This window comes from Alligator mississippiensis, chromosome 2 (genome assembly GCF_030867095.1).
Source record: "Alligator mississippiensis isolate rAllMis1 chromosome 2, rAllMis1, whole genome shotgun sequence".
Lineage (NCBI taxonomy): Eukaryota > Metazoa > Chordata > Crocodylia > Alligatoridae > Alligator > Alligator mississippiensis.
In genome coordinates, this window is record NC_081825.1 from 306349799 (window position 1) to 306369045 (window position 19247).

Genomic DNA, 19247 nt, shown 5'->3' on the forward strand with positions numbered 1-19247 from the left:
ATTCAAATGTGGGGTGGTAGCAATTTACCCCAAGCTGGCATCTCAGCTATGCCAAACCTCCCAGGCCACAGCCTGCCTTAGGTATGCATGCCACGTGCCCCACAACAGAGCAAACCCCAATCATTTTTGCATGCAGATGCCAGCCTAGGCTGAGTCCTGTCAGACACGGCCGTCTGCAACCATTCAATAAAAGGAATTGAACATGAATCACCTGAATCCATTCCCTTAAGCACCTGGAGTGAGGACTGAAACTGCAGGCCTTGACCCCGGGGCACATCAGATCCCAAGCTCTCCTCCAGGATTTGGACCCAATCACATGCAAATACCACACAGACTAATTTCCTTGTCCTCAGACTGGACCAGACCCAGCGCCGTTTCCCCAGGGACCTTGAAGCTGCCCCTTGGCAGTGTCATCATTTATTGTCATTGCTCTAGTAAATGGCATCAGAAGCAGGGAGCAGGATGCCTACATCAGGGCAGCAAAGCTACCACGGCTCCATGTGCAATCAGGGTGCAGCGTGCAAGAGTGACCCGAGCACAAGCAGCAGGAGAGGAGCTGGCCATTGCCCCGCACACAGGAGGTGGATGGCCTGTCCTCCCCGTCCAGACAAGGGCTCTGCACTAGGGTACCAGAGGAGACATAGTGGTGAGAGTTACGGGCACGCGGAGAACAGCGGGTCTCAGGAAGATGCTGCCATTTTGGCTTGGGTACCAGAAATGAATGTATCCGTCAAGCTGGCAAGGGCTGGGCAGAGGGCAGCACTCATGATTCAGACCGGACACCTGGACACCATCAGACTGAATTATACCTAGATTACTTAGGAAACAGGGCAAATACCAAGTCCCCCTGGGAGCGCCATCAATCCTTCAGGACGCCGCTGAGCACTGGGTTGCTGAGCTGGGAAGACGGGGAACGTCACAGGCAGGTGGTCGCTTCCCCACCGACCACGGATCTGCATAGCACAGATTTGCACGTGTTATCCGTCTCATCAACCACAACAGGACGCTTTTTGCTTGAAACACACGGCTCAAATAACCTAAAGGCCGGCGGGCATATACAGGCAACTAGCACCTAAGGATAAAACGGCTTGACCAAAAGTGGAAAGTATGTTAAATTTAGACGACTCTTCCAGGGCAAGCACAAGACAGAAGCATCAGATTTAAGCCTAACACACTTTCTGAAGGAAAAGGGTGCTTTGGCGGAGAAATAGTTTTGGAAAGAGGCTGCCATTAGCGCAGACACATTGGTCACGCTGCTCGCTGACGCTCTGCTCGCAGAGGTTTGCTGTGAGACTCAAACCTTCAGTATTCAGCATACTTCCCTAGCTGGGTACTCAACTGTTACTTCCCATCTTTGCATTAGTGGTAGAAATCAAGAGTGAGAGAGCAAGCATGGAGTATGACAGCAGGGAAATGGGACTGCTACAGAACAGATTTGTTCACTTTCCCAACACAAGAAACGTGCAGTCCTTGCGGGAAAGCACAGGGACGTCACCTGCCCACTGGACAATATACGTGTTCCTCTTCCGAGACGTCTCTGTTTAGATTTACCGATGTCCGGCGGCAAAGGAGAAATGCATTGCACTTTTAAGGTACGAGCAATTCATCTGATTTATGAGGTGGCTGCAACACTTTGGCCCCTCACGTCCGTTCTTTAGCCTTCACCTTTCTGAATGTTTTAAACATAAATCAAGGGCGCGTTATTGAGCACCAGGGAACCATTTGAGTATCTGATCCCATGTATGCCCAGCTTGGCCATGACTTGGGTGTTTATACTACATTTTGGAAGCTTTGCATTTTGCCTGGCCTGGATTACACTCCTGGTCTTTTTCTGGTGGTTATCTGAGCACACCAGATACGTTCTGAATGAAGCGGCACTGTTTTTGCATGCATTTTTGTCCTTGTGCCCTAAAACGAACTGTGTTTGCTTAGTTCATATCTTCCAATAAGAACACGGGCCACAGGAACAAATGCAAAGTACTCCATTGAAACGACATGAACGTGATACGCATACAGGCGATACAAATAACGCGGTGCATACGAGCGGACCAAACGCTGGCAATGTTGCCCACTGGCATGGCTATAAACAGAAGGTGAGGTGCCAGCTAGATGAACCTTTTATTTCCTGACCTGTCCATAGAACTTCAGTCGAAGAGCCAATTAAAGCTAATTAACATAATCATTTCTCTCTCTTGGAAAGTATTAGCATTTTATACCTATTTACAACTCTCTTGGAAGTCATTAGCATTTCATATCTATTTACATTTTTTTAAATAATCTGACTATCCATTTGGTAACTAGAGCTCTTCATTACCAGCGACTTATGACCATAAATTGTTATTTAAATAAATTAAAAAGAAGATTGACCCTCAACAGTTGTATCCCTGCTGCCAGCATATGAGACCTTTCTATTACCCTTTAAAAACTCACTGCAGGAGATTCCCAAAGTCACTCCCACATCTAGGTTCCTCCCTAGGAAAAGCCCTTCTGGACACGCTGGGATCCAGACACACCAGAAGGCTATTTTATGACAAGAGAGAGCCCCATCCTATAAATACTTCTGCCCAGGTGCACGACACAGACTCCTGCAGCCCTGCTCGCCTGAGCACGGCGGAGCGCACACGCGTGTGTTCAGAAGTAAGCATGCACCAGTGGGGCGGACATTGGCCCCGAGGCAGGAAGACACGGAAACATGTGATTCCTTCAGGCATGTGAGCAGCCCCACTAAACACATGAGTAATCCTCTTGCAGTCAAAGTTAAGCATGTATTTAAGTACTTCGCCAGGGCAGGGCCTCAGCCGATCAGCTCCTTGCCTCAGGAAGGTCATACGGCAAAGGGATGCATCCAGCTACCGATTGTGGCAGTGAAATTTTGGACTGGGTCCAGCTGCAGATTTACGCAGCTGGAGCCAAAAGCAAAACAATAACTCGAGGCTGAACCTACCCAAGGAGACAAAAAGATGAAGATTTAAAAACTGCCTCAGTATTACACCTACAGGAGAAAACAAAGACACTCGCTTGGAGGTTTTAAGAGACGGAAACAATCTCAGATACAACTGGCTCCGATTGCAGCGAACCATTGCAGAGCTCCTCACCAAAGACCACATTAACCTATCACTAAATGTTTCCACTGTGCACAAACAAGTGCCATCCTCCTCCTCCTGTCCCGGATCCAAGCAACTCTCCTGGTCTTGCAAAACAGCAATCGTGGCACGTACAGACAAGCCAGTTATGATCACGTATCACTAACCCCACGTTTGCAATAGCCAGAGACTGTCTTGGAAACATGTACCCTGCCTTACTGTGTAGTCCTGGATCCCTGGGGGTTTGGGAGCCCCTTCCCGCCTGTCTGCAGAGAGGCAGAGCCGTGTCTCACGCAGCCACAGCAGCACCCGTCTGAAGCTCTGCCCCGAAACCACGGTCATGATTCACGTGAAGCCTGAGCTAGCACAGGCCCTAGCAGGCTCCAGCAAAACCCTCCGATGCACAGGGCAGCATCAACACGAGCTCTGCAGAGGGGCCCTCGGCTTCTGCTGAAACGAAGATGAAATTAATACGCTGCTTTGAAGATTAACAGTTGCTGCAGTGGCAGGCCCCAAGCACAGAAAATCCTGCAGTCTTCACCGACTCAAACAGACCAGGAGCCAAATCTTGCTTGCTGCATCTAGGACAAGCATCTTGCTGCTGTCCAAGTCCTGAATCGCATGAGGGGGGCAGGAGGGTTGCAAGACCTGGGCTTCACGTAATATAGTTTAAATGTGCATCAACAAAGCAGACAAACAAGATTTCATTTAACAAAGATTTGTTGTCAGAACAAAGCCAGTGTTATCACTGCCACAAGAGATCTGCCAGGGGTGTTTTTAATCAAGCCTCCCCCAGAGGTGCTGGGTGCAGCCCAGGCTGGGGATGGGACTGGGCCGTGCCAGCGCTCCTGCTGGGACTTACAGCCAAAGGGTCCTGGCTAGAGGGTCTTGGTCTGACAACAGGGTAAAATTCCTTCCTGACCCCAAATCTGGCATCAGTCTGAATCTCAGCAGAGGGCCAATATGCACTGGGGGCTTGGCGGGGGGTTGCAGAGGGTATAGCCTCAACCTGGGATCTCCTGAGCATACACTGACAAGTGCTTACAGCAGCAGGATGCTGGCTGCCGCGGTCCCCTGGCTTTCCCCATGGCAGGTTAGGGTGCAATGTCTGGTGCATCAGGGCAGACGGCAGTTTTGCTAAGAGGATAAATGATGGATTTGTCTGGGAGTTTTGGACAGGGCTGACCCTGCCTCAGGCAGGGGGTTGGACTAGATGTGACTTCTGGAGCTCCCTTCCAGCCCAACAACTTTATGGTTTCTTCTATGATCTTTTTCTCGAGCAGCTCCAAGCACTGGAGTCGGGTGATTACCCGAGAGCGTTGCTGCCCCATACCCGAAACCTGCCGACAGAGGTTGGCATTATCTGCGGTGAAGGAGGGTGCGCATCCCTAAGGGCAATGCTACCACCACCACCTTTGCTTACCGACACACCAGGGAGGAATTCTGCTTCAAACATTTGTTTTTTTCTTTCCACAGGGTCGTAAGCAGAGCTGGGAGTGCCTCTTACGGTTATGAAGGGCCACCACTTCTCCTTACGAGTGCCTGTTTCCGATTGCTTACTAATTTGAAAACCTTACCCTCGCGGGTGAAGTGTGCTGTGCTGAACGACTGCCAAAGCTGGCGATGGTGGGCTCCAGATTCAGCGACAGCAGCATGGCCGTGGGGAGGGGGAGGATATTCAATTTTGCTCCTCTTAAACAGTTCTTCCAACTACAACAGCTCTTTCCTCTGCAGGATTTGGAGCCAAGGCTTGAAATGAGGCAGGGAAATGACTTTGGAGTTACAGACACACCTTCTGCTATCCCTGCGAAAATCCACCCCCATTTGCCGAGTTACAAACCCCTAAAAACTCTCCATTAGTCCATGCTCTCTGGGGTCTTGTGAAGGTTTGCAAGTGCAGTTACCTGAAGGCTCTTTCCCCAGGAAACATGTTTCAGCTTTTCATCCATCCAACCAGTAACCAGAGCAACTGGCCAGGGGCCTGCCAGGGAAGACGGCAACCAAGCATGATGGTCCACACACGTCCAACTCTGACCAACCCAGGGTCACTTTGGTGCGGGGCACAGTTCATTACGACTCAGATGTCAATCAACCCCACTTTCCTTTTGCCTCTCTCACACACATCTCACTGGGGGGAGAAGCCAAGCAAAAGCCTACACAAGAGCCCTGCTCATGTAGGCAGGGGTCTGCCATCCTTAAGCTTGGGCATGGATGAACTTTAAATCAGCAGCACCTTGGATGCTATTCCACATACATCCATCCCCCAGGCACGGCAAGGACCTGTCCAGACTGCAAAACCAGGCACTGAAATGCTAGGTCCAGCTGCAGGTAGCACGGCCTGTGGCTACCTTGGCTGCGCCTCCGCCGTATCCCTACACACCGAGTCTGGAAGTGTGCTATCGCACACCGCTTGCTGCATCCAGCTGCCACATCCAGCATTGCTAAGGGCACGTAGGGAAGGGGATTGCAGCACGCGGGCCCCGTGCCTCGTGTGTTGGGGAAGCAGGAGCTGGGAGTGCCTTTGTGATGCCGGACAAGTCGCCAGCACTAAAAACTTTTCCTGGGGGGTCACTCACCCATGTGTCCCTCATGACCCGAGCACCCCGGGGAGCACGGCGGTGTGACCAGCCAAAGCCCCGAGCCCAGGATGAGCTGTTTACTGGAGATACAAAGTGCGACGGACGGGATGCATAAGCTCCCTGATCGACAACCCAGCCCCACACCTCCGCAAGGGGCACCCGAATCCAGGTGTGTGCTTGAACTCGATTTCGATGCACCTCAGGTCCTCACTGGTAAAACGTGGATAATCACCCTCTCCCTTCACAAGGACGCACTGAAAAATAATTAATTATGACTTGAAAAACCCTTGGACATTTCAATGATATGTGACATTGGGGATGGGAGCACCTCTTCCCTCTACATCTCACACAGCAGGATTTGCCAGTACAAATGGCTGGTGACCATACAACAAACTAAGAGATAACCAAATTATTCATCATTAGTTGGGCCTCTCTCTCCTGCTCCATGATATGCTTTGGAGTGTCTCTCAAAAAGATGCCTCTCAAAAAAGATGAGAGGCAGTTAGTTACCTGTGTCAGTGTGAAATCAGGCAGGAGGGGGCACAGGGTGGCACCTTTGAGACCAACTAGAGAAAGAGAGAGGCGTAAGCTTCCAAAGACGACAACCCACATCACGAGATGAGATGCCTCTCTGGGGTCACGTCACTCCAACCTGCACCATCACACCTAGATACAAGTCACACAGATAACCCTACTGGCCCACCAGTTCACCATGGCTCAGGCAGGCCAGTTTCTACCACCAGCAGCACGCATGGGTGGGATGAAGCCAGCATTACACCGGGACTCTTTTGGCTCCACAATACGAATGACCAGGGACCCACGGGCACCTGGGTCCATTGAGAGCAGCCTTTGGCACAGGTCTGGAAGGGGGCTCGGTCGTGCCTATGGAGCTGTGTCAAGGCAGCACTCCCCAGCAATGCACTGGAGAGACGGGACAGAGAAATGGCAAAAGTCACCTTCCAAGTCTCTGCTTGTGAGCTGCTCGGTGCATCTCACATATGAAAGCTGATTTGGGGGTGATTTCAGCAGGCAAATCGGTGCCCAAGATTGAAAACTTGTAAGAGAGAAGCACCAACCTTGCTGGAGTGACTTAGAAAAAAAACCTCTGCCATGTTCAGCTAATGCATACAAGTCAGGCTTTGTTATTTACTTCAGAGGACTCGCCTGCCCTGCATCAACTTATTGCCTCAACTGGTTTGCCATTAGCGTCCTGCTGATTTTCGTACTAAGCCTGGCATAAGGCTATCAAGCCACACCAGTACTTTGCTGGCGGGGTCAGGGTGAGGTCTGCTGCATACCCACTTCTCTTGACATTCACACTGCGACCGTAACAGCCTCCTCTGAGAGTACCTCGACAGCACACAATCTCCTGCCACAGGTCAGATGGCTCGAACAAATCACAAAACACCAAAAAGGATAAGATAACTGGCCTTGAAACAAAGCCAGGATGAAGGAAAAATGAAAAGACAATTTTATCCATCTGTACTCTCAAAAGACTGTGACACCATTTCCACTCAACAGATCTTTTACAACGCTAAAAAAGAAAACACAATTTTAACTACAAGCGAGTTAATAATCTGCTTTCAAGAGAAACGATCTGTGGATAAGCAGTGCCACCCGAGGAACTGCCTCTGTGCCAAGCAAGGATTTAGGCACTGGTTTCATCATGGGAAGACCCAGTTTCTAATGCATGGAGTTACAGCGGGCCCTGCACTACCACACAAAATGACAGCCACAGATGTCTGCTTCTAGCTGATACATGCACTATCAGACAAATCACCTCCTGCATTATTCAGCCAGGCCCATAACTGGTCAAATACCATTTGCCGAGGTATTTATTCTGCAAATAATATGATTTTGTGGCACTTAGACAAATATCCAGCCACTTCTTAGAAGAGCACAGGGTGAGGATCCAGTACTCCTGGTTGTTTTACTGCAGCGGTTGTCAATCAAGGTGCCACATACCCTGGGGTGCCTTGAGATGCTTTCACGGGTGCCTGCCCTAGGCGTGCAAACACGATTCACAAGAAAAACCCAGAGATTTCAAATAGGAATCCACAGCTGAGCTCTCTCTGAGTCCTTCACAACAGAAAACAAGACAAAAAAAAAACAACAAAAAAACCCCAAAAAACAAACCTGCTTTATTATTTTCCTGTAGTCAAAAATAGAGTGAAAACTAAAAGCTGGCATTTTCCAAGGGGGTCTTGAGTGTGTCCAGGGTGCCTTGAGTCTAACAAGGTCCACGGGTCGACTGACTCACTGCACGAGTCCCAACCACGTGCTCCGGGAGCACAGCACCTCTGGACCATTCCCTCGTGCTGCAGGACCAAGCACTACGAACATCTGGCTCAGGGACCTCGACTCAAGCAGCCCGAAAAATGAGGGATCCTGCAGCAGTGGCTGCTTTGGGAAAGGACAGCCTTAACCTCTGTGGCTGCGACTCCCTCTGTCTGTGAACATCCACCCTTACCTCTGTCTCAGGGGGCTGCCAGGCTTATCCAGTTCCTCTGATGAAAGTTGCCATAGAAATAAAAATCACTGTTATTATTTCATTATGGGCTACAGGCCAAGGAGGCAGCCATTATCATGCATGAGACTCAGCCATGCCCAACAGAGCTTCTTGGGTGTCTGCGAATAAACCAGGGATCCCCCCGCTCTTTCAGAAAGTCCGGCAGGATCTTTCACTGGTACCGAAGATGGACATTGTCACAAGAGTAATAATGACAGCCCTGATGCTTTGGATTGGGATTATGCAGATATTATGATGCCATCTCACACCCATGTCTGGAAAGTCAGGCCTTCCAAGAAAAGCATCAGCAGCAACCATTGCAATTCTTCACCTTGATAAGCAGACGACTTCTTGGAATGACATAATTCTCTTTGCAGTCAGTTGCTGGAGCAACACTTCGCAGTATCCACAAAAATGCATTGAATCAGAGCCCTGGAACGAAGAGGGGAGTTTAGTCTGCACCTCCCTGGCTGAGACGTGAGCATGGGACTAACTTGCATCTTACCCTGGGAGGAAAATCCTCCTGGTCGTCTACTGCATACCCCCAAGCACACAGATCTGTTCTCATTTCGGTGTTGTTATAGCTTAGCACCCTTCCCATGGCTTACAGGCCAAAGGCAGAGCAGGCTACCACCTTAGAGGACTTACAGGGAAGCTTTGACCCCCTCCCCAAAAAGCAGATTTTAGGGCTATTGGAAGAAAAGACGGAATCCCACAGTAACTGCAAAAAGGTAGCAGAGATGAGCGGTTACCCCAAGATCTGGCATTTTGTTGTGAACCAGCATTTCAAAGGTAATGATCAGGGTACAAGGTATCTAATCAGAAACAGGAGTCTTTTTTTTGTTGGGGGGGGGTTGGGGGAAGGGCTGTTTTTGGGTGGGGAAGGAGTCATTTCTTTATTGGAGGTGAAAGGGAACCAAATCCCTAGATCTCACAGCAAAGTTCAGATCTGGCTTCTAAGGCCTGAGCCCATCTTCAGATCTGTGTCTAATCAGCTAAATGTGTCTCTGCTGTGCCTTTGGAAGAACAGGGGGGCAGCAAGCTTTCATCTCCAAGGCTTTTCATATTATTAAACCAAGCCTGATTTTAATTTACAGCCACACCCACATTCCTTAGGACAAAACCCCATCCCATGGTGTCATCCCCAGCACATTTTGCATATGAAGTGGCACAGTTGCCATCCCTATTGATAGTAAAAGTATATTTTTATCTTATATTAATAGCAAATTAATAGTAATTTTAACTCTAGCTAGGAAAGTCCCAGAACCCCCACAGCGTATTTTTAGACACATATAAATAGAAGATATTTAATGGTGTCTGGTCAAAACAGCACAAATCTTACCTAATGCATGGAATATGCCTGTCCCAAGATGCTACCATAGCACTTAGCAACCCTCTTCTCTTTGGCTCAGACTCTGCCTGGCCTGTTAATAGCAAAGCTATTATAATGATTTTCAGGACTGATGTTTGTTCAGATTGTATTCAAAGGATTGCTCTATAAAATTGAACCTGTTATCAAGCCTGAAAGCGGAGGAGATATTGATCATCTACGGAAGGCCATTAGCTCTCCAGCGCTCAGAGAGCTCTTTCTACGCCCTGCTTGATGGACAAGTGTGCCATGTATTTTTGGAGGCCTTGCTGGGTTTTGTATGTTTTTTAATGCGCTCTCTCAGCGTGTGGACGTTGCTGCTGGCCAGGATACCTAACTTTGTGTGGGGCTCTGCTTCCTTCCAGCTCACGTGCATTTCCTTCCCTCTCCTGGTGGCTCCTTCTGATCCACCTCAAGCTACCATTCAAGCCACCCCATCCTCGCCGACGGGCCTGCCTTACAAAGCCCTTGGAAAGATTGCACCCATATGGTACACAGACGCTAACCTTTGAACCAACACTCAACGAAGACCCTCACAGAGGCCCACGGCCCTGGGGAAGTGCTCTGCTGATCAAAGACAAACTCTGCAAACTGGTCTCAGCAGAAGGCCTCAGCGCAGGTTGCTCCACAGGGCCGGCTCCCTTGGTTTGGCATAGCGGGAGCACGGGTAGACACATTGCTGGGTGCCCACTGGCCAAACTAAGAGGCAGCGGTTTTGGATAGACTCCAACACACGCTACTTTTTCAGTGAATGATGCAAGATGCAGAATGCGCTAGTACCCCCCGAACCCCTAAAACAAATCCCCAACCCAAAAAAATCCCTCCAACTTGGATCAACTTTGCTCATTGCTTGACTTCAAACCCAAGATCTACTTGGCATCTGTCCCTCTATAACAATGACGATGAATGCACAGGTGTTAACCGTCCAAGCTACATCACACGCACAACCCAGACGTATTGCAATGCTATTTGCTGAGTAAAGGTCTGCTGAGAGATCTTGCAAGAGACACACGCTCCTGAGCCAGCCTTTAAACAAAGGGGCCCTTCCTCGAGCATGACATTGGAAAACGTGTGAAAATCACCAGAAAAACGTAGGGAAATTAGAACCGCGTCCCCCACCCATGACGATCCTGCACAAAGGTGTCAGGGTCTCGCCCCGCTGCGGGGTGGCGAGCCGAGCCAACCCACCCAACGTGCCACCGAGGCGGGCGCGCGGCCCACCGCCGCCGACCAGGCTCTCTGTGCCCTCCACGTCTGGGAACGAGCTCATGGCACCAGCGAGCCGCCTCGCTCGCTCGCAGCCCGGCCCGTCGTCGGTGCAGCGTCCGCTCCGCTCCGCTCCGCTCCGCTCGGCTCTCCCCGCCGCCGCACCCGCACCCGGCAGAGCTGCGGGCCCCGGCGCGGGGACGGGACGGGACGGGACGGGACGGGACGGATCCCCGCGCCCCCAGAGCGGAGCCGCGGGGGCCCCGGGCAGCCCGGACCGGCGGCAGCAGGGGCCGCTCCCCGCTCCGCTCCCGCAGCTCCGCGGAGCGCCCCTGCCCTCGCCTGGAGAGCCGCGGAAGCGCATCCCGGCGCGGCCCAGCCCGGCGCGGCGCGGGGCGGTGCGGTGCGGTGCGGCGCGGGGGTCCCCGGCGGTGCGGTGCGGGGCGGTGCGGGGTGGGGGTCCCGCAATGCGGCTCGCCCGCCCGCCCGCTCCCTCCCTCCCTCCCGTCCTGCCCTGCCCTGCCCTGCCGGCTCCTACCTGGCGCCTGCCGGGGAAAGCGGGGCCGCGGGGCGGGCGCGGGGCGGGGGCGGCTGCGGGGCGGCTCCAGTCCGCGTCCGAGCCCGGGGCCGGCGCTCCGCAGCCGCATCCTAGAGCCGCGGGGCGGGTCCGGCTCCGGCTCCGGCTCCGGCTCCGCTCAGCCCCGCACCTGCGCCAGGTGGGCCCGCTCCTCCCTCCCCGCGCTCGCTGGCTGCCCGCGCTGCGGCCGGCCGGGCGGGCGGGCTGCGCCGAGCCGAGCCGAGCCGAGCCGAGCCGATCCGCGCTGCGCCGGGTGCGCGGGGGCGGAGGCGGGGCGGAGGCGGCGGCAGCGGCTGCGCAGCCAGACGGCGCCGCCCGCGCGGGGCGGGGAGCGGAGCGGAGCGGTGCGGGACGGGGCTCGCGGCCGGGCTGCCGGGGCTCGGGGCTCCGCTGCCCGCTGCCGCGTCCTCCTCCCCGCCGGCGCCCGCCGAGCCAATCAGCCCCGGCGCCGCCCCCGGCCCCGCGCCCTCACCCGCGTCCGCACCCGCACGGACGGGGCTCCCCCCGCCACCCACCTGCTCCGGGGCGGGCTATGCCCCTGCCCATGCCCCTGCCCATGCCGGGGCCCGCTGGAGGAGGAGGAGGAGGAGGAGGACAGCAGCTCCCGGCGGCGGCGGCGAGGCTCAGGCGCCCGCGCAGGTAAGGAGCCGCGCCCGGAGCCCCGGCGCCATCCGCGCCCGGACCAGGGGGCTCCCGGCCGGGACCCGCAGCGCACAACACCCTGCGGAGGCGACGTGGAGCCCGCCCTGCTCTGGGCTTCTGCAGCGACACATCGCCAGAAAAGCCTCCGTCCGGGCTGCAAGCGACCCTGCCCGCAGGGTGGAGTTGTCTCCCGCAGAGGACACGGAGGCGCAGGGAAGGGGCGAGGGGAAACACGAGATTGTTCCTCCAGCTCATTCCCGTCTGGGTTTTCCCCCTGCCAGCTGCTGACCTTCCTGAGACGGGTCCTTGTGCCGCCAGCGCCCGCCTGTGCAGGGCGCAGGGCCGGCTCGGTGCCCGGGGTGTGGGCCTGGTTCCCTTGGGAGGGAGACGCTGTGGCCAGCCCCGAGGAGAGGGAAAGCCCGGCGCCCCGTGCTCCTGCGATGCCTGGCTACCGCGGGGACACCCATCCCCAGCCCCCTTTTGGGGACAACACGCCGGGCTGGAAGCAGCGAGCAGGGCAGCACCTCTCCGCTGCCGGGGGTTGCGGCAGCCGGTGCCCGTGAATGTGACCGGTCTCACAGGCAGAGTCCCTTCCAACGCCAGCGAGCAGGGCCAGGGGAGCTGCTTTTGCAACGAAAGCAGGCATCCTCGTCCTAGCGGCAGGCAGGCAGGCAGGCAGGAGAAGCTGCTCTGCAGAAAGGAAAAGAAGGATGTGGCTTTTTTTTTAAATCTGCATTTGAAGCCTTTGGGGGAAGGGGGTGAGATGCTACTTCTGATTCCTTGCTGTCTACGCTTGCGATGGGCACCACTGTCCTCGCAAGCCAGCGTGAAAGGACGCAGCTGGCTGCAGCCTCTGCAGGGCAGCGCTGAGTGTCCCGCGGGCTCTGCTCCAGCTTCAGAGCCGGGTGCAGGAATCGGCCTTCTCTTGGGAACCAAGATGCAGTGTGTGGCCTCTTCCCTTCTTCATGCAACCTCTGGGGGGGAGTCCGTCTCTTGCTGCCTTGTGCTAGTAGAAGGAAGGGCCCTTTCCACCTGGGAAGAGGTGAGGGGGGAGGAGGGGAGTTGGGTGCCGTGCCTGCCCCAGCGTCTCCAGCCTACAGTTCAGGCAAGAGGCAAGGCCAGGTCTTGGGGCCAGAAAGCAGGGGTGCAAGTGGGGCAAGGAGATGGAGAGTCCAGAGGGCTGGGAGGGAACGGGGGAAGCACCAGGGTCCTGCTTGCTGTGCTCCTGGATCCTGGTGCCCAGTCGCAGGCTCCAGCCCCTCTGCCTTCCTCCGCTGGGCCTTGGCTTCCCCGGCAGCAGTTCTCTGCACTTTGCCCAGGCCTGTTGTGACAACGACACCCTTGGATTTCCCCCGTTCTTATCAGCTCGCCCCACCCGAGACCAGCAGGCAGCCCTGAAGTAAGTGGTGCAGTCTGCCCCTACCATGGTGCGATCCCTTCCCTGGGTACGACGGGTCTGCAGGGACCTGAGGAAGGGGGTGTTGGAGGAGGTGCAGACCGGGCACACAGAGGCCACCCCTTGCTAGCTGCTGTGCCAGGCTCAGGTCTAGAGCAATGGCCTTGACCCCTGTCTGCCTCTTGCTGACTCCTGTTGTCCAAGGACCTTGGGAACCACATTGCTGACCCCCCGCAGCATGCACAGTGGTGCTGCCCTTGCACTGTGCCTTTCTCTGTCCTCTCCTTGCCTTGCTGAGTTGTTCAGCAAGGCAGTCTCCAGCAGCGGCCCTGCAGAGAGGCAGGCTGGAACCGGATACCCCGCTGCTGCAACCTCCAGCGTGTGCACCCACCTCGCGCTGCGTGCAGGAGGCCTGGGGGGAGCCTGGGTCACAGCCTCAACCCTCCCCACCCCATCTCCGCCGCACAGCTCAGAATGTGCTGGTGATGCCTGGGCACGGCTGATTATTGGTTTGAGATCTTTTTTCCCTCCCCATCCTGATTTGGCCTGGGAAGAATGAGGTATCTGACGGTGGCTACGTGGAAAACCATTTCCCAGCCAGGTCTCTGGGGGAGGAGCTGTCCCCAACTCCCTGGACCTCTGGGGCTTTGGTCCTCACCAGATGAAGGATGCTAGGAAGCCCTGTACCTGCAGAAAGCCATGCATGCCCTTTCATACCAGTAAGAATCCTTGCTCCCAAGGGTGCTGCCTGAGCTTCATCCTCTCCCGTCCCATCCCACAGCTTCTGCGCTGCCTCGGCTGGATTCACCCCACGCCACTTTCCCATTTCCCTGCAGCAGGCGGCTAGACAGCGCCAGCGCCTGGGGCTGCACCTGCAGGGACCAGGCATCGGAAGGGGGCAGCCATTGCAGCTTGGGTCCAAACAGAACGTGTCCCGGTGCTGAGGCCAGGGTGCGCATTGCTCTGGGAGTCCGGGAGGGCCAAGGCAGTAAAGGAAGCTCCTCTGATTCAAAGGCTGTGCGGGAGTGCAAAGCCACGTGCCTGCTCCTCTGACAGATGCTGCGGTCTCTGGGCTCCCCTCCCAGGCTGCGTGCTGAGGCTCGGAGGTTCCTGCGGGCTGGGACACAAGCGCGTACTCCGAACGCTCGTCCACCCATGGGCACCGCTGCACGCTGTGTCGTGTCGACAGACCCTGAACGTGCTTTCACCAGCAGCAGCATTTTCTCTCCCTGGGGAATGGATCCGAGTGCCACGTGGATACAGACGTGCTGCTTCCTCAGCTCGACCCCTTGTGTCAGCCGGTGCACCAGACAGGCTGAGGCCTGTATTCAGTCCGTCTTCCCATCCTCAGACCCACTTTCCCTGCACCCTCCTGCTGCCCCTTGGCTGACACATTGCTGAGTCTCTCTTAAGCATCTGAACGAGGCTCTGTGCTGGGACGGTCCAGAGCAGAGGACTCCCAGCCTGCTCCTCTCCTCTTGGGCAGGCTCTCCATCATGCTGCAGGTAGCCATGGCCTGACCTCCAGCCTCTTCCTCTGGCTTTGCATCCTTGGGGAGTGCCTGCTCCTGGACAGAAGGGCCCAAGGAAGGCAGCCTCCGAGGGGACTGCACTCCCAGGGAAAACTCCACCAGGCTATTTCAGACGGCTCCTCTGACCTCCCGTGCAGGTGCGAGCCGGAAGGCTTTACCACGTGTGTCCACCCTTCATGGACAGAAAGACATCTGGCCTCCACTTAAAGACCGAAAGGGGTGGAGAGCTCATCACCTCCTAGGTCTGTTGTCCCGATGTCCACTTTCAACAATCTGTGGTTATTTCAGGTCTAGATTTGCCTCTTTCCAGCATTGGCTTTCCTTGTGTCTTTATTTCTGCAGAAGGAGAGAGCTGCCATCTCTCGGGGATCTGTGCCTCGTGTATGTATTTGCAGACCGTAATAGAGTCGCCTCATTACATTCACTTCACATTACATGACGTACACTTGGAAAGATGAAAGGTTGAGCTCCTTCACTCTCTGGGTACAAAGCGGGTCCTCTGAGAGGCAGTGTAATGCTGGCCCCTCTCCCCTGAGCCCGTGTCAGTCTTCCAGCATCCCTCCCGAGGCGTGGGCGCTGGGACTTGACACATTGCTCAGGAATGGATCCACTAAAATAGTGCCACCCCCTCAGTCTCCTGGGCCTCCCCATGCCAGCTCAGGAATCGCATCCCTGCTGGCAGCTGTACCATTGCACTGTGAGTTCACGATTGGTATGACTGTTTACCAGGTCCTTTGTCAGCGCCACTGTAATCCAGGACCACCTCCCCCCTTCTGAAAGCAACCCCTCTTCTTTGCAAGGCAAGGCCATGCCCCCAGGGACTCTGTGGGAAGGGTGACACAGCCTGCAGTGCTAGTGTGCAAGCAAAGCAGAGTTTGGCCCATCAGGTATTTTATGCCCATGTACGCTAAACGGTTAATAGTATTTATTAAGGCAGCTCAGATCTGGAAAGGACCAAGGCAGGGCAGTCTTTTGCAATTAAGTCTTATTAACATTTATGCCAAGCCATCACAGTGCTGGAGACAGCTGGGGAAGGAAGTTTCCTTGCTTTGCTTCACCTTGTCTGCTTAGCTGGTTGCTTGGGGCAGAGACTCTCTTACCCTCTGTTCAATCGGTGCCTGGCACAGCTGGTACTTCTAAGTCCTGGGGCATCGACAATAATTGGTAAGAAGGATGGTGCCTGCCGCCAGGGACACTTACAGGTGGAGATCGCTGCAAGAGAGAAAAACCCATTCCCAAACTCTACGACAAAGAGTGAGTAAACGTTACTTTCTTCTCAATAGACTGTTGTACCTCATCAAAAAAGTATTGGGAAACCACAGCATTTACTCATCTTCACAAGAGGAAAATTCAATACTCTAATCACTGAAATGTCAACTGCAACATTCTGCAGAGTAGTTTTCTCCCTCCCTCCTGAAGAGGTAATTGGGAAATGTAAAACACTTTTGGCGCGCACAACCTAGCGAGAGCATCCTTTTCTCTGAAATAAAAGCAGCTGAGCAAGGTAAGTTATTTTTGTATTCCTTTCTCAGGGAAGATTTTTTTTTTCCCCTACTTTAAATTCTTTAGTCTGTAAGATGGGGGAGCTGTTGCATTGTACAAAAGGAAACAGCCTGTGCAGACCCTGCTAGTTACTAAGTACAGTGTTTTCATTAAACCAGTCTGCAGTATGTGTTAAGCGAGAGGCCTCCCCGATTGCACTGCACGACTGTCACTAGTGCAAGCTGTTTTATGAAGCATTGCTTTTCTGGTGATTGCAGTCACCCACAGATGAGGAACCGCTGGAAGTTATATCTGCATCCTGACACAGACATGACCTGGTCACATCCTTTGCAATTATTCTTGATCTTATATTAGGCAAACTGATGTGTCAAATTTTGCATCTGGGGTACATTTGTGTAGATGCTAATGCAGCGCTCTGAATACCCGCAGCATGATTTAGCTCTCCGAAAGCCACTTTTTATGATTGACTAATTCAGTTAATGTACCAGGATATTGTACCCGGGACCGGGAGATGCAGATGGGATTATGGTAGGGATGGCTTTGGCCTCAGATATGTTTGTGCTGAATTGCAGCTGAAACTAAAAGCGAGTGATATATTTAAAAGGGATGTTTTATAGCTGAAGTGCACACCTGCTCTTTTCATAGAGAATGTCCTTATTTTAAAATAATTCTTTTAAACCAATCTTCTTTTGAACTTCAAGTATTAAAAATTCATGATTAGAAGTAATCATATGGCCTCATTTGCTTGAAATGACCTTCCAGCTGTAGGTGTTTATGAGAAAACGTCTTTTGAATGAAATAAAATGTCAGTGTATCTGCGTTTCTCATTTTTTTACAGGGTTTCAGATTTGAACTGACAAATGCATACAGTGTTCATATTGCCATTAATCATTTTTTGGCTTTCTTCAAAATAGGCACTGTTAATCTTGAGATGTAAAGTTGAGGACTAAATCAGATTAATACTGGATTTCCATTAAAATCAAATAGTTCTACTATGTTGTTTTTTTTTCCCCTAATAGCCAAAAAGCACGGATTCGATCACCTAATAAATATTTCCCCCTTCCTTTTCATGTGGCCTTAAACGCCATTATTTTGAAGATTTTGTTTACTAGATTGAGAGAGTTTTTTTCCACCTGACTGAATCATTACATGGGAAACGGAGTGGTGTGTCATTGACAAATGATGGGAACTTCTATTTAAAATAGATGTCATGTCAATGGCGCTCCAAATTCAAAGTATTTGGAAAAATGAGCAGTGGGCTAATGGTGCTATTACTTAATCACCACACTGTCATACTGCATGAAAGCAGCCCTTGCTTTGGCCTGCCACGGACCTGCTTGTTTGTCTTGGGGGAAATGGTCACTCATCCGTGCGGACCCTCCGGCCGGCACCGCTCTCTGCCCAGGTGCGCTCACGTGACACACCGGCTTCCTTTCTAGACAGCGGTTTCAAAACCCCTCTCCTCTCCCACTCTTTGTGTCCATACCTTTGCTTGTAACACATGCTTGGTTTGTAAAATGGACATGGGGCTTGGTTTGGCTTAGTCTAAGTTCACCCATGACCCTTTCCCCACCTCAGTGCAATAACATACCTGCAAAGGTTGGGCCTGAAGAAATCCCTCCGCAGGAGAGAACAGCAGGTGGACGTCGTGAAGTGATCTCGGACTGCAGGGCCGCCTTGCTCCCCCTTGCACAGGCTTTCTTGGGCTCTGGGCTGGCATGCACAAAGGCACAGATGGTTTTCTGATGCCCTAGGCCAGGCTGTCTCGCTGATAGCAGCTATGCCCATGTGACATCTTCACAGAGAAAGATCAGCTGTGTATGGGAGTGCAGGAAAACATGGCAGATGGAAACCCTGTGACCAAGTGAGGAAGAGCTGACTCATTTCAGAGAGAATATGAATAATGATTATAGTGGGCACACCTACACGTTCATTAATGCACCTTAGTTACTGCACATTTAGTTTAGTATTTCCTTAAAGAAGTACTAACTAAATGTGTTATAGCTACATTAGTGTGCAGTAATGCTGGTACGTTTTGTTTAGTGATGTTTACTGTGCATTAGCCTAATAACACTACACAGTAGGCTGCTAGCATGATCTTTGACCACCATGCTAATGTGCAGTAAGTGTCTCGTGTAGACATGCCCCCTGAGTGATTATGGCAAGGAGCTATAACCTCCAAGCCGCACACTGCTCCCAACTATAACTCCACACACCGCTGTTTCCTGCAGCCACGTGCTCCTGTTGTCTCCACTTCCCAAAAACCACGGAGAAGCCAAGGGACAGAAGCACCCAGGGCAACAGGAGGCTGCACATCTCAGGGTATAAGCTGGGGCAGAATTGGACCCTATGGGAAGAAAAGAGGAAACCCCTTTTTCAAACTACAGGGAAGACGCAAACCCCTGAGTTACCACAGAACAGATGCTGCCCACCGTCAGAAGCCGTCTTGTATCTGCTCAAAGCAGGACCAGCCCCAACTGCATCATCCCAGCCAGGGCTTTGTCTAGCCAGGTCCTCAAAACCTCAAAGGATGGAGACCCCACCACCTCTCTGGGTAACTTGTTCCAGTGCTTCACCACCCTCCTCATGAGAAAGTTTTTCTTAATATCCAACTTAAACCTCCTTTGCTACAACTTGAGCCCATTGCTCCTTGTCCTGCCATCTGCCCCCACTGAGACCAGCCCAGCTCCATCCTCTTTGCAGCCCCCTGTAGGGAGGTGACGGCTGCTATTCAATCCCCCTTGGTCTTCTCTTCTCCGGACTAAATCAGCCCATTTCCCTCAGCCTGTCCTCACCAGTCCTGTGTCCCAGCCCCACAACTATTTTAATCACCCTCTGCTGGACTCTCCATT

The 19247-nt window shown here is 53.2% G+C and overlaps 1 protein-coding gene across 2 annotated transcripts in view; it reads right to left on the reverse strand.

Annotated features, from left to right (window-relative positions):
* The window catches only part of LRFN5 (leucine rich repeat and fibronectin type III domain containing 5), a 102012-nt gene extending 90660 nt beyond the window's left edge, over positions 1–11352 (reverse strand). For both annotated transcript variants that reach the window (XM_059723435.1, XM_059723434.1), the window contains exon 1: positions 11285–11352. The gene's annotated coding sequence lies outside the window, so the exon portion shown is untranslated. The remainder of the gene's footprint in view (positions 1–11284) is intronic.
* Positions 11353–19247: the final 7895 nt, after the last annotated feature.